Genomic DNA, 26,835 nt, shown 5'->3' with positions numbered 1-26,835 from the left:
CCTTTTCAAGTGTGCGACATAATCAGTGATGTTGCATATAGGCTGAAATTGCTTGACAGTTGGAAGATTCACAATGCGTTTCATGTGAGTCTTCTCAAACCCTATGTGGGTGATGTGCCAGAGGATATGCCAGCTGAAGATCAGCCGGAAGTCGAGGAACTTGATGAGATCTTGGTCCTGGAACAGATTTTGGCACATAAAGAAAGAAAAGTGAAAGGCAAGGTTGCTAGGCGCTACTTGGTAAAGTTCAGAAACAATTCACCAATGGATGCGAAGTGGATGGAAGAAGGTGAACTTGCAGAGTCACCAATTGTGTTATCACTTTACCTTGAAGCCTTCGATTTGCAACCTACCTTGACCCCTTGACTTTCAAAGCTACATGGATTGTCAGTGTGACAATGGCTTTTGAAAGAAATGATGTACATGGTATTTAAAGTGAGCTCAAATGAAATACCTGTTACATGAATCTTAGAGCTGTACAGATTGTCAGTTTGGCAATTGCTCTTATGGAAAGTCCAAAAGTTTGGTTAGTGCTATAGAAGTGAGTATTTCTTGTCAGTTTGTCAAGGATACAGTATTTGCTTCTATTAAAGGGTACATGTGTAACTGCATTCTTAAACTGTCGGTTTGGGTATGCTCGAAAGTGTTACTGGGTCCAACGTGTACTATAAGACAGTGGCAAAATCTGTAGCTACCATTTTGTCATATGGAAAGTTAGTGACTCAAAGCAATGGCAAAGTTCGAAGCTACCACTATGTCATTGGGACAGGGTTCACACGCAGGCAATATATGTGTCGACGAGGTGTTGAATACACCAGGGTTGACAATGAGCATGTATGTGTCGTACATGTGTCGATAGGTGTTGAATACATCAGTGTTGACTGTGAGCATGTACGACATAGATGCAAACGAGGACGTTTGAGATTTCAAGAGGGGGGTATGTCACTAGCGTGTGACTACTATCTATCCTTTTTGTTGATTTCTTTCTTATTATTTATTCATTTTCACTTTTTGGAAGCACCCCTCGAGAAATCTAACTGCCCTGCATTGCATAGCTAGTGTGGAATTGTTCAGAGGGAGTCCAGGCCTGAGGGCAAGAGAGCACTAAGGTTGGACAAGGACTATGGTTAGCCAAAGTGGAATCCTTTGCTACAGGAGCTACATTTCAGTTCTTGGTGTGGCTGCAGTGTACAAAGAGGGTCAGATGACCTAGAAAGATACAATGGCAGCATCTCCTAAAATTTAGGGAACTGCTATTTTGAGACCTGAAAATGTGTCATTACCTCCGGAATGACAAGAGGAACATTTTATTGCTCTGCTCCCGAGTCAACTGGTGCACCAGTTGAGATATTTTTAGCCCAATTGGCCAAAATCGGAAACTGGGCGAGGTGTCACTCTGTGAGCATTTCTGCTACTCCTGGCCAGAGGAGAAGGGGGCGCCTAAAATGAGAGAGGAGGCTGAGTTGTAGTTTTTGTCACAGGTTGAGAGCTATGGAGTGCTTCCTTTCCCTCTTATGTATAGTGCGGTGCCAGGAGTGATGCCCTGCACGCTACGCACTGCTCTCTCTCTCCCCTATGGCAGTATGTTATGCCCCTCTAGTGGGCTTTTCATTTGACCAATGTACAGTTGTGTGGATTCATGCGCGATTGCCGAGGCAAGACCCTCTTGCACAGGTACTGGATTAGCTAGCGGCTAATCCCCCACAGGTACAGGTGATTCGGAGAGGTTTCACGTGCGAAATCTCGTCCGATTCAAAGGGCAAGTAGCCCTACAGGTGCGGGAGCTCGAGGACTTGCTACGGATGCGACCGGCACGCGAAACGGAGCCCGAAACAGTAAATTACAGCCTGCTGTGTATTTTTGCAGGTTTAGGGTTTTGGCCCTAAACGGACCCTAATACCCCCAGGAGGTTCGGGGACGCGAGGGGACCGCTGTACAGGTGATCTGGCGCATTTTCAGGGCTGAAAACAGAGAATTCAGAGTGCTGCAGATTCTCGCCAGGTTTTGCAAAGTGCCCGTATGCGTCGGGAAAGTCATTCAATGCGTGGGAATACTGACTGTGAAGGGTCCTAGTACAGTTATGTTGCCGAAATCGGGCCGGAACAGTTGAAATTCAGCCAAGCTTGTGCGGGGCAGCTTGTAGGGAACCACAACGTTTATTCTCTCTTTTAAACAATAAAGAAATACCGAAAGGGGTGCCTAAGTTAGGGGCCAATTTGGTGTCAGTCTTCTCATACAAGTGCATTCTAGCAGCTTGCATCCCTTTCCCCTTTGTTGTGTCTTGAAAGTACAGGTAAAGTGGGCGACAAATTAAATGGGTGAAAGCAAATAAGGTTCAAGTCTAAGGTCTACCGCCCTTTTTGAAAGTAAAGGCCGGTTGCACCCCCTGAGCCCTGTCCTCTGTGCTATGATCGCGTCTCCTGTCTGCAAGCTCTCCCATCTGTATCCACTAATGTGAGGCATAGATTGCCCAGGGGCCTGATGTGTCTCAGAGTAGAAGATGATGTCTCTTCTAGTAAAACTATCCTCAAAAGCACTTGCATCAAGACGCATAGATCCATTACAATTCCGGGCGGCAACTTTGAGTGTGGTCCCGTAAGTCTCACACCGGCATGTGGAGCGTCGCTCCAATATTACCACTCTTCCATCACGGCAAAAGGCAATCTTGCCTTTTCCCCTTGCCGCTCTAATCTCCGGCATTACCTTCTGTATATGAGGCGATCTGCGAGAGGGTAAGATTATCCCCGAGAAAGATGCCCGTCTTTTTAAGAGTTGGCCTTTTCTTCAAAAAGACCTTCGCTTCTATGGAGGGAAAACGAAGGTTAAGTGCCCTTTCCCATTGCTTCCATTTTTCTTGTTGCCCACTCTCCAAGCTCTTGTGTGCATCGGCTCATGAACCCCCATCAAAGCCATGAGTTCTTTTACCTCTTCATCCACATTATCTTTGTCTTTAAGGCAGCAAATTCTCACATGTAAGGCGCGCACACGTCTTCTTTGCTGCTCCCCTAGTGTCAAATTAATAATAGTGGGTGTGGACGTGGACGTTATTTCCTTGCCGTTGGTAACCTCGATCCATTTCTCGGCTTCATCCGCCTTCTGTTGAGTCTTTGTAATAACATCTATCTAAGAAGTCGTCATGTCTTTGTGTTGCTCTTCTCCCTCTTTGATGGCCCGTACTTGCTCCTTGATCGTGTTGATTTCTTCGATTACTGAGGGTTGCAATTCGCCTCTTCCAATGTGTTTCTTGATCGTGCTTCAACGAGATCTTTCTTGAGTGATGCAATCTCTTCATCCTGAGTTGTCACACGATCTTCCAGTGCATTTAACTTGTTTTCTTGGATCAACATGCATCCTTCAAGCATTTTTATTGTGCCCAATAGATTGCGGTTCATCTTGGTAATGGTCTCCGTCATTTCCTCTTTGCACTTTTGAATGGCATCCTCTAAGGGGTCAGCCTTATCGTTCTGCTTCCTCATGCTTAATCGCCGCCAGGAAAACAAGAGCCACTATGCGCACATATGTTTCCACACTATGCATACATTTCCTCCCGCATCAAACATACATTTTACGTACCCTTGCAATTTTTTGAATTTTCTTGAATTTTTTGAATTTCTTCAATTTTTGCTCGCAAACTCTGAGAATTTCTGGAAATTTTTGAAATTTTCCCTACAATGTGATTTCTGAAAATTCTGAAAATATGTAATTTTTGAAATTCCCTGTTGCAAATTGACTGTCAGACCTGTACCTGCCGCGCGCGGGGGGTGGGGGGTGGGAATGCAGGGCAGCGCGATGGGAGCAAAGAAACAGGGGCAGCGCGGGGGGGGGGGGGAGAGCACAGGTGCACAGAGAGAGAGAGAGAGAGAGAGAGAGAGAGAGAGAGAGAGAGAGAGAGAGAGAGAGAGAGAGAGAGAGAGAGAGAGATGAAATGAAATGTTATATTAAACGTCTTCAAAAAGCCAAAATGACCTACGAGACCAAACTAATACAATCTTGGTGGATCTGGGTACAAAAATAAAATGAAGTAAAAAGTGAAAAACTAAAATCTTAACTGCTAGATGTGAACTAAGCAGCTAGCTAGAACTATGTAGGATATGGTGTAGGATATGAGTAGGGGGGTGAAAGCAGCGCTGGTGAATCTCATCAATCTCCTCCATGGTCAATAGTCTAGGGCGTCGTGCATGTCGGGCCAAAGTGATCCAAATCCTCTGATGCAGCCTCCGTTGATGCTTTGTAGTCCTCCGTAGTCATGGGCGTCTAGATCTCCCTAGCTCGGTCGCTCGCTCGATCAACGTGCCTCTCGTGAGGAGAATGTGAGCTTTCTTGTGGTAGCTGCACCTCTGGCTACCCAGTGTCCACTCTAAAGAAGTCTGTGATCTGTCTCTGAGACTAGCTAGCCTCTCCTCTCATCAGACTCTCTCTGTGTCTGCCTAGCTCGAGCAAAAATAGACCCAGACATCTTTGGTCCTCATACCCCATGACTCTAGAGAGTGGTCCAAAGCCCTCTCTGAACATGCAGTGAAAGCGGCCTCGTATCTCATAGTAAACTAGGCAGTGGCATGTGTAGTGCAACTCTTTCTTAGGCTCAATGTGACATAGGGGACATGTCCTGGCCTCTACTGGTACTCCGGTATATCTACCAGTCTCGATCCGAAGCTGGTGTGAAGATGTGTGTATCTGGCCAAATAGCAGATCGTATCCCATGAGATAAGTGGGTGTCCATGTATCTGGGTCTAGTCACAAAAAATTGTGTGTGTGTGTGTGTGAGAGAGAGAGAGTCGATGCGAAGTGGCAAAGTCCCGCTTCCAGATGCACTGGCCCAAAGACTGATGCCCCTTCGATATTTCTTTCTTTATTGATGATTCGACAACGGCTCGGGAGCACCTCCTTTGCAGTTGCGTGTTGTAGAGTGCTAAAGAGGTCCACGGAGGCTCAAATTTAAAGGCCCAAGGCGCCCCAAAAACACATTTTTCGTAAAAATCTGGGATTACCCTAAAAATTTGTTAGGTGCAGCAGAATGAATGTTTGCGCTTTGCTCAAGATGAGTGCTCCGAACTGTGCTAAAGGTTCCTTTTGTTCTTATGGAAGGGAGAGCCTTCCGTTCTTAATGAGAGAATGCTATGATCACAAACAAAGTGAATGGACACTGTTCGTGCAAGTGTATGAGACTGAGAGATAGAGAGAGAAGAGAGATACGACACCAGAAATGTTGTCAAACCCTCCTCCGAAGCCCCCACTCTCGTCGGCGAGAGTGGTCTACTTATGATTGCACAATCTGGTACAATGGTGATGGATGAGACTGATGCAAGTCTAGACTATGTTGACGACTACGACGAGGATGACGAGGCCGACACTAGGGCTGAAATCTGCAATTCTTTATCTGCTGCCCAAAAACGCTGTGGGCTGAAATCTGAGACTAGTCCAAAAACGCTGATTTTGGGGGCTGTTTCTGTAGGTCTTTGTCGCTGAAATCTGCAGGTTTTAGGGCTGAAAACTGAGGTTCTTAAGGGCTGAATCTGCTACTTCTTAGGGCTAAATCTTCCTGGTCTTTCTGCTGCTGAAAATCGGCAGGGCCGAAGACTGCAAAGGCTGAAATCTGCAAACGCTGGGCTATCCAAAAACGCTAGAGATGTGGCTCTGCAAAAACGCTATTTGATGGGGTCTGTGGCGATGGTATCTGGATGCAAAAACGCTAGGCTGTTGTAGGCTAGGGCGATGATGCCTTGTTGAGAAAACGCTAGGGATGCTGATGAAGAAAACGCTAGCATGGGGAAAGGTTCTTCTTGCTTGGAGGAAATCCACCAAGTTCTTGTTGGAGAAGTTGCCTGCTGAGCTTGGCTCTTGTTGCCTCTTCTGCCATTTAGTGCTAGTCTAGGTTTGCTTATATACAAACTTACTCAATTTGCCCTACCTACTTTCCAACAAAAGTCACTTAAAAATAATAAGTGAAAAATGTCAAAAATAGGTAAAATACATAGTTACATGGGACGGCGGGTCGGGGTCGGGAACGGGGTCGGGACGGCAAAAGTCAGGAAACGGAGACGGGGTCGGAACGGCAAAAAAAAAAGAGAGTTTTTTTGGCATTTTTTGACCTACACACATGCCACACACATAGAGCATCACTTTGACCATAAATTTACACTAAATAGACCAAAGAACACGAGTCATATAGGCTGAAATGTGCTAATAAATTATAAAACATCGACGATCGATGGATACAAAATGAGAAGTGCATGCCACAAGGGCTCAAGAGTCAAAAAGCCTAAAGGACTAAGGACAAGCTTGAGACCTCAAGGATAACAAAAAGTACAAAGGGCTATGCAGTAGGTAGAGTCGTAGAATCAAGAGTCTAGACTCGAGAGTCGAGTGATCAATGATCATCAAACTCAAGAAGTGCTCGCCTGCTGAATCTCCACATCGTCGTCGTAGTCGAGGTCGTCAGCGACGTATGAGGGCTCGAGAGGCTCGCATTGAGGCTCGAAATCCTCCTCTAGCTCCTCCAAAAGAGTATCGGCCATAGATGGATTCTCTTGTGCCATCTCCCACTCAGTGAAAGGATCTACCTTGTGTGTGACGCTCTTGGCAAGCATGCGCAAGTTAGCGCTCACAAACACCAAATCATTGGCCCTCTGAACCCCAAGGCGATTCCTCTTCTTAGAGGCAATGTGGCTGTACACACTCCATAGTTGCTCCAAGCAACTAGTGGTACATGCTTGGCTAAGGACACGAACAGCCAAGCGCTGCAAATGTGGGCCATCTCCTCCATAGTCCTCTCACCACAAAACCGAGCCAATCTTGTTGCGATCAAGCTGTGCATCTACACATCCATAGGAGCCCTTCTTTTGCCTGTAGTTGAGTAGCTCGTCTCTAATCTTGCGCCTAATGTCACTGCTAGGCTCAAGGCGCTCCAATGCAAGCCGCCATCCTTTGCTCACCTCCTTGTCGGTCTCTTGACGCCTTCCTTGAAACTTAGGGTCAAGCATATAAGCTGCCGCATGAAGTGGAGAGTAGTATCCATTCCACCTCGACTCACACAAGCCATGAATCTCCGCATACTGAACAGGGTCAGACACAAGCTTCTCAAGTGCCTCTATCATCCGATCCATGGCTTCGTAGACTTTGCCAATGCATGGCTGCAAGCCATTCACCACTCGAAGTAGGTGTAGAATAGGCTTGACCATGGCGTCAAGAGTCTTCACCTCCTCCCACCAAGTGGCGTCGTCGGCCCATTCTCGACATTCCAATCCTACTGCTGATGTAGACTCCGGCATGGCCTGGAACTCATCACTGAGAAAGAGGCCCCTTAAGGCTCCGCCACATGTAGACAAGCGGCTTAGCATAAGCCAATTAAATGCAAATCTTGTCTCTGAATATTTGAGCAAGGACAAGTGGCTCCTCTTTGAGAATTCATGGCGCACTTTTTGATGGTTGAGCACAAAGGAGACAATTCGAGAGGCGTCACCAATGGTGGGTGAAATCCATGACAAGTTCCCTATGTCCTTGAGGAGGTTATTGAGGCAATGCGCCATGCAAAATGTGACATGGATGCTGGGATACATGCCCTCAATGATAGCTCCGGCTGCCCTATTTGACGCCTCTCCATCTGCAACCATACAAAGGACATTCTCCGGGCCGGTGATCTCTATGGTGCTTGTCCACTCCGCAGCAAGCATCTCGGCGGCCTTGCCACTATGGGATGCATCATGTGACTCCACAAAGTACATCTCCCCCCGAGAGTAGGCCACCACCCCGTGGATGGACCGCTTGCGGGTGTCGCTCCATCCATCTACAAGATGAGAGACGCCATTGGTCTCCCACAAATCCTTTGTTGCTTGGGCCGCTTGCTCCACTGCAAACTTCTCTTTGTCAAGGAGGGTGGTGCGAAGCCTCTCCGATGAAGGTGGTACATAAGAGGAGCCATATTCCCCTATTTTCGTAACCATGGTTCGAAAGTATGGAGACCTATCCACACAAAATAGAGCATGTTGTGTTAGTATGGAGAGTCGAGAGTCGAGAAGTTATAACCCATTATGAATACAAAATGGAAGATTGCAATGTGCATATTCCAAGGGAAACTCACCGCGAAGCTTGGAAGGCAATGTGGTCGTGGAAGAAGAATCGGGCAACCGACCTATCCACCTCTTCCTTCAATTTAGGATTCCAATTTTCGTTGAGAGTGGTTTGGCGATGCGGAACGGAAGAGGACGGTGTAGATCCATGGCTCTTGAAGGTTCGAGAGATGTCGTCAAGGTTGGCTTCCCTTTGCTCTCGCGGTGTCGCCGTGGCGGAGGGATCAACGGCAACAAAACGGCCCCTCTTGGCCGCTTCCGCAACCTCATACAGCGTGAGCTTCTCAAGAAGATCCAACCTCTTCTCGGGAGCTACATGGGGGCAAAACTTCACCTCGTGACCGGGTTCATGAAGAAGATGGGCTCGCACTTTGTTTGAACCACCCGATCTCTTGTATGGACATAGCTTGCACGTCCATGGTCTTGCACCGCCACCTTTGCCACGCGAGCTAAAGTCGACTTCATCCCACCACGACCACGTTTGCACGGCGGGCCTCCTTCGAGAAGAAGTGGCTTGAGAAGTGGAGTTGGCTTGAGATGACATGATGGTGGAGAGACTCGAAAGAGTAGAGCTTAGAAGTTAGAAGAGTTAGAGGAGAGCTTGTGTGGAGAGAGAGTAAAGGAGAGCTTCAAAGTGGGTAGAAGAGGGAGAGGAGAGCTTCAAAGTTCAAACTTCAAAGTGGGTAGAAGAGGGAGAGACTTGAGAGTGGAGACTAGAGTGTAGAGTAGTCAATGGTCAATGGTCAATGGTCATGCTTGAAGCTTGAGCAATGAGCATTGAGAAGAGAGGAAAGCATTGATGATTGAGACTTGAGTAGCTTGAGCCTTGAGCTTGAGGGAAATGGAATGAGCATTGAGACTACGAGTATTAAGAGGCCCAAGGGAGCCTTTTATAGCCTCCCAAGGGCCAAGGCTCCAAAAATATAGCATTTGGGGCTGCACAGATCCGTTGCAAACGGTCAAAAACGGGCAAAAATTTGAATCTGTTCCGTCCGATCCCGTCTGATCCCTACCGGTCCGTCCGACCCCGGTCCATCCCCTGCCGTCCCCGGTTTGTCCCCCCTGCGACCCGCCCATCCGGCCCGATTTCCGTCCGTCCCCCGACGTTCCCTTCCGTTCCCGGCCCGGTTACGGCCGTCCCCCGGCCCTAGGGTCCGTCCCCCCCGTCCCCTGTAACTATGGTAAAATAGGCTAAATGCACTAGAAAATTCCCCTAATTGATTCTAATGGATTCTGATGGGAATGCTTATGATCATGCTGTGTGCAACCAAAGGATATGCATCTACACTAAGTGTCTGGGCATGCACGGTCTACGAATAGACTCACAAAAGTGCAAGATCACTTCTAATCTAGATTGACTGGACTGACTGAACCCTGATCATGTTGTAGCTTTTCCACGGACACATAGGGTTGTAGCTTGTCCACGGACACATAGAGTTGGATGTGTCACGTGACATCCCCTCCTTTTCAAAGTGAGGTACTGACACCGAACTGTATGGCGTTGAAGGAGATCGCCAATAGCATCCGGAATCCTGGAAGGGACTCTTCGTCGGCCCTCTCTGATGTGTGGGTCGTGCAGTACTTGAACTTCATAAAGGTCTGCAACGCTTGCTTCTTTGGGCCATGCCGAAAGCGACACAAAGTCTTCTGTGGCTCCTTCAAAACTTCGTCAAGAGTCCTGCTTCTTTCTTCTTCAAGAATCTCCATGGCCGAAAATTCCTGAAACCATTTCCAACACAAAACCATGAACATACCTATTCTACGTAAAGTGATTGGAAAAAATCTTGTCTTCCCTAAAGACTGTGTATGCAATGTAGATGAACATAGAGATGGAGTGACAAACCGTTCACCACACACACGCAAACAATTAGATCGAATCTTTCTCGTATGATCTAGAGCAATCAACTGTGGCAAAACACAACGGAAATGCCCATGCTCCGTGCTCATACTTTCATGTGCTCTGTTTACAACTGTGTCGTGCCAAGCAAGAGACATGGAATGTGACTTCCTTGAATGCATCTTTTCAGCTTTTCATGAAAAATCCGCATACATTCGTGCTGATTCATGAGTGAAACGTGCTCAACGTACAATATGTCATGCCTAGGAAAAGGGATCACATAAAGACGCTGACTAAAATACAGGAAACGATCACGAATGAAACACTCGAACAATGCGTGCGTATCAATCATGCGAACACATAATACTTCTAGTGAGGGTTCTTTGGACCGAGGCTCGAGAGCCAAGATCGGTTCTTCCTGAGGGGGTTCTTTGGACCTAGGCTCGAGAGCCAAGATCGATCCTTTGTGATTGATCGAATCTGCAACGAGGTTAGCTTCGCTAGGAAAAGCATCAACTAACTCATCATCCTTGTGAACAATCACGTCTTCTTCATGCAATTCATCATGCTTGTGAGAAATCACATCTTGATCATGCAAATCATCATGCTCGTCATTGGCATCCAAATCATCATGCTCATCATTATCATTCAAATCATCATGCAAATCATGTGTGTCTTGCTTTGGAGAAGAAGAGACTGAGAGAGTCTCCTTCTCCTGAATCCTTTCAATCTTGTCTTGCATATTTGAAATGAGAGAGGGAGAATGAACAATGTCCTCTCCACGAATGACAATGGGAGAATCACTTTTGGCATAGAGAGTGAAAGTGTTAGCCTTCCAATCAATGAGAGGGTTAAGATCACGAAACCATCGAATGCCCAAAATCATATCACATCCTGAGAGAGAAGAGACAAAAAATCTTCTAGTGAAGGCAGCTTGTTGTTGAATTGTAAACAAAACACCAAGACACTCCTACGTGATGAGAGAGTCCATACCGGGAACAAAGCCAGAGACCTCGAGAGGAGATTAGGAGATTTCTGACTAACTTCTAGGCAGGCTCTCTCAACAAGAGAGGGACTGATCACATCATGCATACTACCTGGGTCAAACAATATGACAAAACGTTGCCCTGACACCTGACCATAACATTTAATGAGAGAATCATCAATGGGAGGGTCAAGAGACACTTGGGGCACACTCGTGTTATCAGTAATTGCATTGACAGAGGAAGTGGGTTCTGTGGATTCTTTAGATTCATTCGATTCAAGCTTAGGACATGTTCTTTTTATGTGACCCTTAATGTGACAATGAAAACAACGACCTTCCTTAGAATAAGTGCTTTGCTCTTCCGACGTGATGTATCCTCCTACAATTCCTTGTGCTACCTTTTCATCTGGAGTAAGCTTAGGTTTAGCAATTGTGTTAGCCTTACCCTTAGGTTCATTGGAAGAATTCTTTTTAGAGAGACCGTTGAAGATTGGTTAGAAGAGTTACCATTCTTACCGTTCTGAGGGTTCTGAGAAGTCTGCGAGGTACTCGTGGAAGTCTTGTTCTCCTTAGGCTTTCCCTTGTTGTGCTTCATCTCCTGTGCGAGAGCGATTGCTACCGCCTTGTTGAGATCGATTGTGGATCGAGCACCTCGACATCGTACTTGATATACTCGTCCAATCCATAAAGGAATGCCTCTTTGCGTTCATCATCCAACTTTCTAATTGGGTATCTAGCTGTAAAACACGATTAGAAAAAGACATAACCTACATACCATTTTGCTTGGAGCGCGCCGATCGTCCTTCAATCGTGCGAGGTACTGAGGTGGCATAAACCGCGCCTTGAGCTTGTCTTGGAAATTAGCCCAATTGAAGGAAAGGGGCATGAGTTCGTCGGCTTCCTCTGGTACCAATTGATGGCATCACCGGCAAGGTACATGGCTGCCGTCAAAACTTTGCTATTTCCTGTCTTCTTAGTTGTCGCAAAATAAGCATTAAATTGATGCAACCAAGAATGAATAACCGTAGCATCCATCTTACCATCATACTTACTGAAAGTCAACTTCTCTATGACTAGGTGGTTGGAATCCACATCGTGGCTTGCGCCACTTGAAACTCCCACGATCTTTGGCTGGTTCGGACTTCGAGGCAAGTATTGTCCAATCAATTCTTGAGTGCGTAGTTCTCTTTGAGCCTCACGCTCAACCTCCAAGGCCGCTCTTTGAGCTTCACGCTCGGTCTTTCTTTCTGCTTTTCTTTCGTTTCTTTCATCGCGCTCGCGCTCAAAAGCAAAGCGATTTGCTTCTTGTTGTGCCAACGCAATTCGATTCGCTTCTTGTTGTTGGGCCATCATGTTCATGCGAGTTGCTTCTTGTTTGGCCATCATGTCCATCATCTGCTTGACCATTGCCTCCATAGGGGTTGGTACACTTTGTGGCGTAGATGGAGGGTCGGAAAAATCTCTTGGTGGGGAAAATTCTTCGTCGCCTCTCTCATGCTCATCACCTGTATGCGAAGTATGCATTTCGCTTCGGGTGACGACCATGCACTATGATCTTTGGTTCGTAAGTCCACGAGGGACTTGGGTTCTTGGGTTCTTGAGGGTCTTCAGGTTTTCTTTCGCTTGCAAACCGTGTTCGAGAAGGCTTCTCTTCACCCGAGTTCTACTCCTTTCCGCGGGCGCACCCCTTGGCGGCCTTGCACTCACACCAAGGTTGCTTTTTCCCACCTCACGTCGATTGGCCGGCCGCTAAGTGCACGGTCCGCTCTCAATGAGTGAAAAGAGACACAAGGGGAGGCTGGACAAGCCCTTCTTTCTTGGGATTCCTGTCACTCTTCAAAAACACAATTAAGAATCGACACGCCCAAGCGAACTTCGTTCGTGCGATCGCAACAAGCAAAAAAATTCTTGTGATTCTTGTGGTTCTTTCCTTGAGTGATACAGAACACTGCCAAAGCTCTAATACCAATGTTAAGTGTTGCGGAATGAATGTTTGCGCTTTGCTCAAGATGAGTGCTCCGAACTGTGCTCAAGGTTCCTTTTGTTCTTATGGAAGGGAGAGCCTTCCGTTCTTAATGAGAGAATGCTATGATCACAAACAAAGTGAATGGACACCGTGCGTGCAAGTGTATGAGACTGAGACATAGAGAGAGAAGAGAGATACGACACCAGAAACGTTGTAAAACCCTCTTCCGAAGGCCCCACTCTCGTCGGCGAGAGTGGTCTACTTATGATTACACAATCTGGTACAATGGTGATGCATGAGACTGATGCAAGTCTAGACTATGTTGACGACTACGACGGGGATGATGAGGCCGACACTAGGGCTGAAATCTGCAATTCTTTATCTGCTGTCCAAAAATGCTATGGGCTGAAACGCTGATTTTGGGGGTTGTTTCTGTAGGTCTTTGTCGCTGAAGATCTACAAGTTTTAGGGCTGAAAACTGAGGTTCTTAAGGGCTGAAACTGATGGTCTTTCCGGACTGAATCTGCTACTTCTTAGGGCTGAATCTTGCTGGTCTTTCTACTGCTGAAAATCGCCAGGGCTGAAGACTGCAAAGGCTGAAATCTGCAAACGCTAGGCTATCCCAAAACGCTAGGAATGTGGCTCTGCAAAAACGCTATCGGATGGGGTCTGTGGCGATGGTATCTGGATGCAAAAACGCCAGGCTGTTGTAGGCTAGGGCGATGATGTCTTGTTGAGAAAACGCCAGGGATGCTGATGAAGAAAACGCTAGCATGGGGGAAGGTTCTTCTTGCTTGGAGGAAATCCACCAAGTTCTTGTTGGAGAAGTTGCCTGCTGAGCTTGGCAAACCTAGACTAGCACTAAAAATAGGTAAATAGGCTTTGCCTGCTGAGCTTGGCAAACCTAGACTAGCACTAAAAATAGGTAAATAGGCTAAATTCACTAGAAAATTCCCCTAACTGATTCTAATGGATTCTGATGGGAATGCTTATGATCGATCATGCTGTGTGCAACCAAAGGATATGCATCTACACTAAGTGTTTGGGCATGCACGGTCTACGTATAGACTCACAAAAGTGCCAGATCACTTCTAATCTAGACCGATTGGATTGACTGAACCCTGATCATGTTGTAGCTTGTCCGCGGACATATAGGGTTGGATGTGTCACGTGACAGAATTTACTGCAAATTTCGGGATGTCCGTACAAGTGCCATATCATCATATTTAGAGGTTACTAACTTGTCTGACTTGCTTCAGCCACTCTTGGGTGCTTAAAGCAGTTCCTTTTTAGTGGAAATGCCACGTTATCAAGAATCCTTGCATGTTATACGGTTTTCTGCTGGTTTATCCATTGTACGGGTCCATTGAAGGGGCCTAACCCCACTTAGGGCCATGCCACGTCATCAACTTGTGATAGTACAAAAGATACAAAAAGTGTTGACTCTATCCTAAATACAATGGTAAAATGAACCAAGACCATTTTTTAGTTTCACTTAATGTAGTAGATCTACTCAATACAACATTTTTTACACAAATTCTATGAAGAGGGAAAATGTTGCTCATGTCTAGCCATGATCTTGGACATGGGAAACTCATCCTTACAAGATAGTGTCACAAACCGGTGACGTGGCATAGCCATTTGGGCAGGAGAAACCACACACACACCGGTTGACGTGGCAGCAATCCCGGATTTCACGTTGAAAATGCTGACGTGGCAGTATGGCTATTTCCAAAAATCGCGGCATAATTTGTGGAAGCTGGCTGACGTGGCATGTTGTACGGATTTCTCGTTTTGCGCTTGGGAAAAGTAGCTAAAATAAGCCTACGCAATTGCTGAAGAGCTTTTGGGAGAACCTTGCTTTATTTTAAGCCTAGTTTAGAGGCATTGCTTAATGAAGCTTTTGGGGCTCTGCTTTTAGCATCCCTTGTAACCTTTATAAAGAACCCAAGGGGGCTCCCTCTGCAAAGTATCTAGACGCAGAGTCTGAGGTGAGCACCCGTGGGAGTTGTACTTTGCTCGAAGATTAATGTTGAAAAGAAATACCGAAAGGGGCGCTAGTCTTTGGGACCAATACCTCTTGGCATGGAACTACACCGGGCCGTGTCGACTCTAAGTATGAACTGTGAACTGTTTTGAAGTGAATCTCTGTTGTGTCGTGATAGAATCTTGACTTGGAGTGTCCAAGTTTGTTACAGTGGTATCAGAGCACAGAAAGATTCTTCTTCTACGGAGGATCCTGCATCGCACACAGCTTTTGGGAAAGAATTTTGTGTCCTGACCCCGGACTTACCAGCCACTCCCACCCTTCATACATCGTGCATCGGGTGTGCTCCCGTCTTCATCGCTGTGTCTTACAGGGCATAAAGCCATTAAAAATCCCAGATTACACATGGCTTATGGTTAAGAATCTGATAGAGATGACACCTCTCAGTGGGAAGGCAAAAAAAAGTTGAAGATCAGGCGCGGGAATTGAAGAAAAGAATGAAGATTTGGGCAAAAAAAAATTCGGACAAGTTTACCAGAAAAGGAGTACAAACCTCAACTCTAGATTGGCATATGTGTGAACAGACGAGTGTAGAAAAGCAAAACCTGTACTCGCAGAAAGACATGGACAAGCAAAGCTTCAGAAAGAGCAAGAAAAAGGCAAAGAAGCCTAGATTTCGTCCAGTTTTTGACAGTTCTTCCGAGGACTCATCCTCGGATACTTCGGACTCCGACGATCACATGTTTTATGCAAAGAAGAAACAATTTTTTTTTGAGCCAACCAACATGACTTCCTCGAAGATAAAAAGCAAGAAGATCAAAGAATTTAAAGAAGGTGGACAGTCGATTTAAATCCTCTTCTGGGTCCCGTGATGCTCAAACATGGTGGTTCACTCTTCTACGGAGAAAGGAAGCTCCGGTTAAATGGTTGAAAGGCTTTTTATTTCTTCCTGGCTAACTCGGGAGTACCAACTGTTGGGGTATAAAGCCCAATGTGGTCGCCCAAGTAAGTGGGCGGGCCGCCAGGTATGTACACATATTCTTTTGTAAAAACCTAATAAGAACTCACTATGCTCTATACATTACAACAGAGCGAGTTCACCATATCGTCGTGCTCTTCTTCTCGCACTCTCTCTCGCGTCGCACTTCCGCTCGTACTCCTTCAACTGGTATCAGAGCTCAGATCGAAGCTCGGAGCAGCATTGCAGGAAGCTAGAGTCACCTGCTCAGATTGGAGTGAGATTCGACAGGCGAAGACACGGCCCCAAATCTTGTGGGTGAGCCCGAAGGGCTCGGTGTTCTCAGAATTTCATTCCGAGGTCATCTCGGCCACTGTTCGGCTTCGACAAAGTTTTGCGCAGGCCATTTTCGACTACGTGGTCTAGGCGGGTGCGGATCCGACTCTGCAAATTTGGGGTTTCGGCCTACGACTGCATGTGCTGAGGATATCGGCACTACCGGAGTGTTGATTTGTGGCTGTCTACACATCGAAGGATGGCTCACAGTACTTGGAGGCGTGTCGCATACGACACGGGCACATCTACACACAGACTGTAGGCGACATCCATTAGTTCATCAGGTAGCTTGTGTTTGCTGCTTGATATTCCAGATTTCATCCTGACATTGCAGGTACTTCCACCAGAGTTACCCGGAACGCGGAACGGGAACGGCGACGGGCCTCCCTGCGGAACGGGGGAACGGGAATGGGCCCGGAACGGGAACGGCGCGGAACGGCAGGCTAAAAAAACACCCAAATATTAATTTTTTTAGCGTTATGTGTTTGAATACAAGTAGTATTAGAGTCCTTTGACTCTAATACCCACAAAAAACACGATTCGAAGACCATTTAACCTTATTATGACTTGATTGGGATGTGAGGCGCCCAGAGTACATAGCCAGATGAACAACAATGAGCAAACACAATGCCCATAGTACATACACAACGCTCTCAAATAATTGCAAGAGTAGTAGTCAGAGATAACACTTTGGAATTAATTATGGCTAACATAGTAACTAGCCTCAAGGGCCGCCAGCGGCCAAGGTGCTACAAAAAAACCAAAGGGGGGCAAAGTTCAAACCAGACTTCAGTGACCACAATACCAAAAGACTGAAGGTGACAAATACCATAAAGATGCTAGTAGCTACAAATGGCAAAGAGGGCAAGGCTCAAGCAGCCATACAAAAAGGTGGATAAATGGCAAAGACTCAAGACTCAAGACTCAAGAGCCACCAGCCTGAGAGGCCTCCCAATCCGTAGTAGCCGGCTATAAATCATGCACATCCTCCCATTCCTCATCATCGAGGTCTAGGTCCGGCTTGATCTCAGCCACAGATGAAGTACCTGGTGTTGGTGGATGTGCATCTCCACCCGCCTGAGAAGCCTCTTGCTCCATCTCCCACTGTGTAAAAGGATCTGTCTGTTTGTCTGTACTCTTGCAAAGCATTTTCAAATTTGCGCTGACGAAGACAAGATCATTAGCCTTCTCCACTCCAAGACGATTTCTCTTCTTGGAAGCAATGTGGCTAAAGGTACTCCACAATTGCTCCAAGCATGAGGTACTAACTGACTGGCTGAGAATACGGATCGCCAATCTCTAAAGCTCAGGGCCATCATAGCCATAGTCCTCCCACCAAAGCACTGAACCTATTTTCCTGCGATCAATCTGAGCATCTAGACTGCCAAATGACCCCCGCATCTCTCTGTACTGTCTCAGCTGATCTCTGACAATGCGTCGCCCATCTCTGTCTAGAACCATCTTGTTTAAGATCTCTGTAAATTGGTTCATGACTTCCCTATCTATCTCTTGCCCTGCACCTTGGAACTCTGGATCCACCATGTACGCTGCCCCGTGTAAAGGAGAGGCATATGAATTCCACCTCGAGCTGCAAAGCGCATGGATCTCCTCATATCGCTCTGCGTTCGGCTCAAGCTGTGCAAGCTGCTCAATCATGCGGTCCATTGCCTCATAAATCTTGCCAATGCAAGGATCCATGCCATCCAGAACTCGAAGCAAATGAACCACCGGTTTTACCTGTGCATCTAGACTCTTGAGCTCCTTCCAGAACTCAAGATCCTCTGCCTTATCCTTGCACAAAATCCTTGCAACTGTCTTTGCATAGGGGGAGGTGGTGAACTCATCACTGATGAAGACCTGTCGGACCGCATTTTGACATTCAGATAGCCTGCGTACAAGAAGAAAGTTGAATGCGAAGCGGGTATCTGAATACTTTAGAAGCACTTTGCCGCCCGACCTCTTGAGGTACTCACTCCGAACCAAGTTGTGATTGTTGATGAAATAACCATCTTCACTGCATCAGCAATGACTGGAGCAATCCAGTCTAGCTTGCCGATGTCTTTTAGAAGGTTGTTCAAGCAGTGTGCCATGCAAAAGCACACTGTCACATGCAGATAGTGGCCCTCTATGATAGCTGCTGCTGCCCTGTTTGATGCCTCCCCATCTGTGACAAAGGCCACCACGTGTTGCTCACCGATGGTTTCTATGGCCGCTGTCCACTCTGCAGAGAGGACATCGGCGGACTTGCCACTCTCAGTGGCATCATGAGAGTGCACAAAGTACATCTCTCCACTGGAGTATGCGACGAGACCATGGATAGATCTCTTCCTTGTATCGCTCCACCCGTCAGCAATGAGGGAAACGCCATGTTTTGCCCAAAGACGCTGAATGTTGAGGGTTGCTTGCTCCACGATAGCCTTCTCTCGATCGAGCAAGGTGGTTCGGAGAGCCTCTGAAGATGGCGGCACATAGCCGGTGCCATACTCTCCTATCCGTTGCACCATGACTTCCAATACTCCGACCTATTTCGATCAAACATAGAAGAGGTTAGTATCAAAAAAGTGGAAACGACGATAACGGAAGAAATGAGAGTGAAGATTGATGAATCATAAAACAATGAACATACCTCGCTGCGACAAATGGGATATGGTCGTGATAGAAGAATCGGGCCACGGCCGCATCCACCTCTTCCTTCTTCTTTGGGTCCCAAGAGGTGGCAAGGGTCTTTTGGCGACGAATTGGACCTTTTGAAGATGCACCAACACCTACACCGGGTAGAGAGGAAGAAGGGAAAATGAGGGTCTTTGGATCAATACCTTTGCGTGCTGGCTTGGCTTTATGGTTGAATTGCCGATCCTTTTCCTCGAGCTCCTTCCTCTTCTCGATGGTTACGTTGGCACAAAATTTCACCTCATGTCCCGGCACTCGAAGAAAGGGTGCCCTCACTTTGTCATGCTCCCCTTTCCGCGTGTAAGAGCATAGCTTGCATCCCCATGCACGAGAACCTCCCGCCGCCGACAAGGTGCCCTCCGAGGTCACTTCATCCCACCACGACCATTCCTTCGCCTTTTGAGTGTTGCCCGCATGAACGGAGGGGGTTGAACGAGAAGAAGAGGCCATGGATGATGGATTATCCGTGAAAGAGAGAGCTTGATCTTGAACTTTGAGAGAGAGAGAGGGCTTGAGAGAGAGAGGCTTGCCGCTTGATTCCGTGAGAGCTTGAAAAAGAGCTTGAGCCTTGAGCCTTGAAAGTTGAGGGTTAGAACTTAGAAGTTAGCCCAAGAGAGAGAGAGGTTGAGAGCTTGAGCCTTGAGGCATGCCGCGGCGCCACACTATGGCTTGAGAGTTGAGAGCAAGCTAGGAAGGATGAGCTTGGCTTGAGAGTTGAGAGCAAGGCTCAAGCAAGGGAGAATGGGCCTTGAGGCTTGATGAGTGTGTGAAGAATGGGGGAGGAGGGGGGCATTATATACTTTTTTCACTGCTGAAAACTGCCGTTGGGGCCATTCCGGCCCGTTCCAGTCCGTTCCGGTGGTCCCATTCCGATGACAGCTTTCAGCCGGAACGCCGTTCCGTTCCGACGCGTTCCAGAAACCTCCAGCCGGCCGGAACGTCGTTCCGGCGTTCCAAGGCCCTAAAATGCCGTTCCTCGGTAACTCTGACTTCCACATGGGATGTATTGTCAGAGATGATGTATGTCTGTTGAGGGTTTGTTGGCTATGAGTCACGCAGCAAACAACCGCCGCAGCGATTACAACATACAGTGGGAAATTTGTGGATGTATGACTTTGTGGGAAGTCTATGTATTGTCAAATTTAATGCAGCCTTTGTTGAGAGTCGAGTGAGGTTTTATTGAGCTGGGGGATTCTCGAATGTTGAGATCCTTTCGGTGATACAGGTCTTGGAGCGATCCCTCGAGCACCCTCAGATAGGCAGCTAGGATGTATTGACTGTGAGTTAGACAGTTGGGATTGCATCTTTGCTTCACTGCCGTTGAGGCATTGTCGCAGTCTATGCTTATAGGACAGTGACAGGATAGTGAGAGATAGTACAGGTGCAGGACAGGTTTACCCACAGCTTACAGTGTTAGAGAGAGTGGTCTTTGGAGCTGTTTTTTGTTTGTTTTTGAGTACACCATAGCCATTTTACAAAGGAGACTTTACCGAAATTTTTGCAGAATCTGAAGCTTTCTTGGTTCATTTGACAGGTTGATATTGGTTCAGAGGTCAGTTTACAGGGGAAACTCGGCCGAATTTTTCCTAGGAAAGTAAACTATTGTGAAGCGTAGCTATGGCTGGATCACAGGACACTCCTCTTTACAATATCAAGAAGCTGGATGGAACCAATTTCCCATTGTGGAAGAAGCAGATTTGGCACGTGTTGGCACAAGAGAAGCAGATAAAACCTATAAAGCTCAAGGGGATAAAACCAGAAGATATGGACGAAGATGAATGGAGCGAAATGGATGAATTGGCACTTACTACCATTATGTTGACATTATGAATTGACACTTACTACCATTATGTTGACTTCAATGTAGTAGACGAGATGTCGGCTTATGAAGCATGGACAAAGCTGAGTGATCTTTATCAGAAGCAGAGTGCAGCTTCACAGGTATACTGGCTTAAGAAGCTTGTTGACTTGAAGATGAAAGAAGGGACACCTATGTCCAATCATCTGAATGAATTCAACACCATCTAGAGTCAGTTGTCAGCTCAAGGTGTCAAGTTTGATGAACCTGTTAGAGCTATGTTCTTGTTGATCACATTGCCGGAAAGTTGGGACACTTTTCTCACAGCTTTGAGTAATTATGCATCTCCAGATGGTTTGACCATAGCAGGTGTAGAAGGCAGTCTGCTTACCGAAGAAACCAATAGAAAGACAATGGACAAAGGCAAAGGAACAGCCTTAGTTGTCAGGGGAAGGACCAAAGAAAAGTACAAAGGTGGAAAGAGGAATCAGTCTCGTAGCAAGTCCCGCAGTGCTAAAGGCAAGAGTGACATAGAATGCTACCATTGTGGCAAGAAGGGTCACATGAAAAGAGACTGCAGAGAATGGAAAGCAGAAAAAGGCAAAGAGAAAGCTGAAGACCATGGTGAGAAGAACAAGTCCTCAATGAAGATTCAAGAAATAAATGTGACAAACACTGTTGCAGAGGATGATAGTCTAGTGTAAGGAGACATCTACTTCTTGAAGAATACAATGGACTCAGCTCTTCTTACAGCATCTGATGGACATGCACTGAGTGACTGGATTATAGACTCAGGGGCATCACTTCATGTGTGTCCAAACAAGGAGTGGTTTACCTCTTATGTGACCACTAAAGATCATGTTCGGCTAGGCAATGGGTAGACATGTGAGATCTTAGGTGTTGGAGATGTTCAATTGAAGTTTCAGAATGGCTCTTCTTTCACGCTGAAGAATGTGAGACATGTTCCCGCAATTACAAAGAGCTTGATCAGCACAGGTTTACTTGATAATGCTGGCTACGTCACCACTTTTGGACAGAACATGTGGAAGATATCCAGGGGTTCTATGACAGTAGCACATGGAGTAAAGTCTGGAGGACTTTACATGATTTATGTATCAAATGTCTCTAAAAATGTAATCATGTAACCGAGCAACCGAACGTTTCTTTGTGGCATAGCCGGTTAGGACATATGTCCAAGAAGGGAATGGAAATCTTGTCTCGTTCTAGTTATTTGCCTGGTTTTTCATTTAATGATTTTGAATTCTGTGAACATTGTCTGTATGGTAAGCAAACACAGTAGCCACATAAGCATAGAAGCAGTAGAAGAGATACACAGTTGGCACTTGTTCATAGTGATTTGTGTGGACCTATGCCTAACCTATCTCTAGGGGGAGCTTCTTGCTTTATGACATTTATAGATGATTACTCGAGGAAAGTATGGGTTTACTTTCTCAAGCACAAGGATGAAGCGTTTAGTGTTTTCAAAAGGTTTGTGACACTTGTGGAGAGTATGTTTCAAAGGCCTTTCAGGACTTTTGTGATTTAAAAGGTATAAAACGTGAACATACTGCTCCTTACAATCCTCCTTAAAATAGTGTTGCTGAGAGGATGAATAGGACCATACAAGAGAAGGTCAGAAGTATGTTGTCTAATGCACAGCTGCCAAATGGGTTTTGGGCTGAAGCTGTATCAACAGCTGTTCATCTTATAAATAGATCTCCTAGCAAGGTTTTGCAGAAGGATTCAGTGGCAGAGATGGTATGGTCAGGCAAGGTGCCCTCATACAAGCATCTCAGAGTCTTTGGCTGTGAGGCATATACTCACTTTCCAAAGGAATTTAGGAACAAACTTGAGCCAAACAGTAGAAAGTGCATCTTTCTAGGCTATGGTAATTCTGGTGAGATGGGGTACAGACTTTGGGATCCCGAATCCAGAAAGGTTATCCGCAGCAATGATGTTCACTTTAATGAAGCCAAATATCATTCTAAACCAGAGAGGGTTGAGGAGATTAGAAGAGTTGTCTTCCAAGAAGATGGACCTGCACGTGCAAGACAAAATGTCAGGGCTCAAGAGGAGCAAGGACAGGATAGAGTGGAACCACAGGTTGTTGTGGCTGAGCCTGAGCTACCTATTTTGCGTAAATCTGGACGTATCACGCGACCTCCTGATCGGTTTGTTCCATCTATGAACTATGTCATGTTGACTGATTGCAATGAGCCTTCATGTTACAAGGAAGCAGTGCAAATGAAGGACTCCGGGAATTGGCAATTGGCCATGCAGTCAGAGATGACAGCTCTGCATAAAAACCAGACATAGAAGCTAGTTAATTACCACAGGGCAAAAAGGCTCTACCTTGTAAATGGGTTTACAGGTATAAGATCACCGCTCATGATAGTCAGCCAAAGTACAAAGCAAGGCTTGTTGCCAAGGGCTTTAAGCAAGAACAAGGCATTGACTTTGATGAAGTCTTCTCTCCGGTGGTCAAGATGACTACATTGAGATGCTTTCTTGCATTGGTTGCCATATTAGATTTGGTGTTGCACCAAATGGATGTCAAGACAACGTTCTTGCATGGTGATTTAGATGTGGAAATTTACATGCAGCAGCCAGAAGGGTTTGTTGAAAAAGGCAAGGAAGATTTGGTATGCCAGTTGTTAAAGATTCTTTATGGCTTAAAACAATCACCGAGGGCATGGTACCATAAGTTCCACAAGTTTATGCTTTCTCAAGGCTACAAACGTAGTGAGTTCGATCACTGTCTATATACAAAGAAGGCTAAGGATGGCAGTTGGGTGATCCTTATTTTGTATGTGGATGACATGTTGATTGCTGGCAAGCACTTGGAAGAAATTTCAGCTTTGAAGTCAAAGATGGCAAAATCGTTTGACATGAAAGACATCGGTGAGGCAAGTCATATACTTGGTATGCTCATTGAGAGAGAGATCAAAGAAGTTGATTTGGTTATCTCAAACAGAGTATATTGACAAGGTTTTGCAACGTTTCAATATGGAGAAGGGAAAGGCATTGAGTGTTCCATTGCCACCATATGTGAAACTTAGCAAACAAGATTGTCCTGTGTCTGAGGAAGAACAGGTTGCAATGGATAAGATTTCATATGCGTCTGCAGTGGTTAGTTTGATGTATGCAATGATTGCTACTCGCCTAGACATTGCATTTGCAGTGGGAGTAGTAAGTCTATACATGTCAAACCTAGGCAAGAAACATTGGGAGGCAGTGAAAGGAATATTGAGATACCTGAAAGCTACAAAGAGTATGCGTATATGCTATGGGAGTCAGGAGCTAAGTGTAAAGGGTTTTACAGACTCAGATTATGCAGGTGACTTAGACAACCGAAGGTCTACGTCTGGGTATGTCTTTACATTGGCTGGTGGAGCAGTATCATGGCGTTCTAGATTACAAGATTGTGTTACTCAGTCTACTACAGAGGCTGAATATGTTGCAGCATCAGAGGCATGCAAAGAATCAATTTGGCTTAATCAACTAGTAACAGATTTGGGAATCAAAGAAGAGATGTCTGTGTTATATTGTGATAGTCAGAGTGCTATACAATTGGCTCGCAATCCAGTTTATCACTCAAAGACAAAGCATGTGGATGTGAAGTATCATTTTATGAGGGAAATGCTCGAGGATAAGCAAATTCAACTTGTCAAAGTTCACACCACAGAAAATCCTGATTATCTACTTACAAAAGGACTTCCCTCAGAGAGCTTTGCGTATTTTCGCAAGCAGTTAGGTGTAGGGTAGTACATCACTTCTCTACATCTCTTGTATATTAGCTTCTCTCACACTTAAAGTACCACATTGGACTTTTAAGTGGGAGGTTGTTGGGGTATAAAGCCCAATGTGGTCGCCCAGGTAAGTGGGCGGGCCGCCAGGTATGTACACATATTCTTTTGTAAAAACCTAATAAGAACTCACTATGCTCTACACATTACAACAGAGCGAGTTTACCATATCGTCGTGCTCTTCTTCTCGCACTCTCTCTCGCGTCGCACTTCCGCTCGTACTCCTTCACCAACGAGATATACGAATTCCTTGGAAGCATCTCGGATGACCAAGGGAGATTCTTTGGACGCTTATTGCGAGAGATTTTGGAACTCTTTTCTACCAGCCTCTTCATTTATGAAGGTCTTGTTTAAGGAATAGATTGAGCAGTTTTGCCGCGGACTTCCTACAAAGATCCGAGACTACTGCTTGGAACAGAAGTTGAATTCTTTTGAAGAATTGATTGGTCATGTGAAACGGGGTTTTTGCGATACATTTGGGAAATTTGACTTACCCCACTGATTAGATCTTGACTTAGAGAACCCAACAGACCTCTCACAATGAAAGTAGAACGAGAAAGAGTTCCCTGAACAACGAAAAGAATGATACATGTCCCCAACAGACTCTTAGAGAAAGGGGTATCTATCTCAAAGAGGGAAAGTGTTTTGGATGCGGGGAACATGGGCACATCTCCGCAAAGTGCCCCAAAAAGGCACAGCAAGAACGAACTGCAGACAGGCTAGAGAGTTCTAGAGCAGTAGAGGAATGTGGCAGAAAAGGCAGATGAAAACACAACTGGTACCACATTGCGTGGGGCCCAAACCGAATCAGATGAATGAAAGTACAAGCGTTGCCGCACCTAGGGCAAAGTCAAAGAACAGGAAGCCCTCATTTTTCTTTGATGGAGGAGCTAAGGCCAACTTCTTTTCACTTGAATTGGCGGCTCAATTTGGGATTACGCCCGACAGGCTCAGGCCACAGGCGGAGGTAGTTCTAGCGGCACCTGGACGGGATGATGCCATTACAACCGATCATTGGCAAACTTCGTTTGCAATGTCAGGGGTGTTTAGGGCACGAGGACTTCTACGTAATGCCCTTGGGAGGTTGTGACGTCCTCCTCGAAATCCCTTGGTACCATACGAACAATGCCGTGGTTGACTCTCGGGCTGAGAAAGTGACTTTGACAAATAAAGGGCACAGAGATTGTACTTGACGAAATTCAGCTTCTTTCCTCGATTTTCTGGAGAGAACTGACTGATGATTGAAGGTCGAATATGTTTTGACAGAGAAAAAGAACGCCAAGATTTTCTCCACACTCATGCCGATTGCTTTTCTGAGGGCTTGCCAGGTGAGTTACCACCAGCTCGTCCTGAGGATCATACCATTGATCTGATACCTGGAAGCACACCACCGAACCAGCCACCTTACCGTGTGAGCCGAGCCCAGAACGAAGAAATTATGAACCAAGTGAAAGACCTCTTGGAAAAGGGTCTTGTCCAGACTAGTACTTCAACGTATTGCTTTTTAGTGTTCGTTTTGAAGAAAGACGGATCTTGGAGAATGTGCATCGATTATAGAGCTCTCAATAAAATTACCATCAAGAACAGATTTCCGATTCCCAGGATGGATGATATTCTTGACCGACTACAGGAATCCTTGTGTTTTAGCAGAATCGATTTGAAGAGCGGATATCATCAAATCCGAATCGCGCCGGGAGATGTCTACAAGATAGCTTTTTGGACGACTTTTGGATTTTTGGTGATGCCTTTTGGCCTAACCAATGCTCCTGTGACATTTAACCGGATGATGGACATAATATTTCGAGAGTACAGACTATTTGTTAGCACTTTCTTTGACGACATCATTGTTTTCTCCAAGGATGAGGCAGAACATAGAGAACATCTGCTACAAGTCTTTCAGGCATTACGAGATCACAAGTTGGTGATTAATGCGAAGAAAAGTGAATTTTTCCTACCAGCGATACACTTTTTGGGACACATTGTCTCAACAGCAGAAGTGCAGATGGACCCGTCCAAGATAGAGACTATCCATGATTGGCCCGATTTGAAGAATGTCCATGAAGTTAGAAGCTTCTTGGGCTTGTGTTCGTACTACATGCGGTTCATTAGAAAGTTTGCGAAAGTTTGCAGAGGTTGCTTCCCCTTTATATATGTTGACGCAGTAAGGAGTCCCTTTCTCGTGGGGATCCACAAAGGTGATTCCCTTTCAGACATTGAAAGAGAAATTGACTACATGACCCGTTTTGACTTTGCCGCACTTGCAGAAGTCATTTGACGTATATTGTGATGCTTGTGGTCGTAGTCTTGGTGCGGTCTTAATGCAAGAAGGCCATGTCATTGCCTACGAAAGCCGATTGTTTTCAAGGCCGGAATTGACAGCACAGATTTATGAGAAAGAGCTTTTGGCGGTTATCCATGCTCTTACT

The 26,835-nt window shown here is 46.0% G+C and overlaps 1 protein-coding gene across 2 annotated transcripts in view; it reads left to right on the top strand.

Annotated features, from left to right (window-relative positions):
- The window catches only part of LOC147430474 (uncharacterized), a 49,092-nt gene that overhangs the window by 16,150 nt on the left and 6,107 nt on the right, over positions 1-26,835 (top strand). The gene's annotated exons all lie outside the window — the stretch shown is intronic.

Source organism: Adiantum capillus-veneris, chromosome 21 (assembly GCF_014529385.1).
Source record: "Adiantum capillus-veneris isolate H3 chromosome 21, ASM1452938v2, whole genome shotgun sequence".
Lineage (NCBI taxonomy): Eukaryota > Viridiplantae > Streptophyta > Polypodiopsida > Polypodiales > Pteridaceae > Adiantum > Adiantum capillus-veneris.
This window is presented reverse-complemented; position numbering and strand designations above follow the sequence as displayed.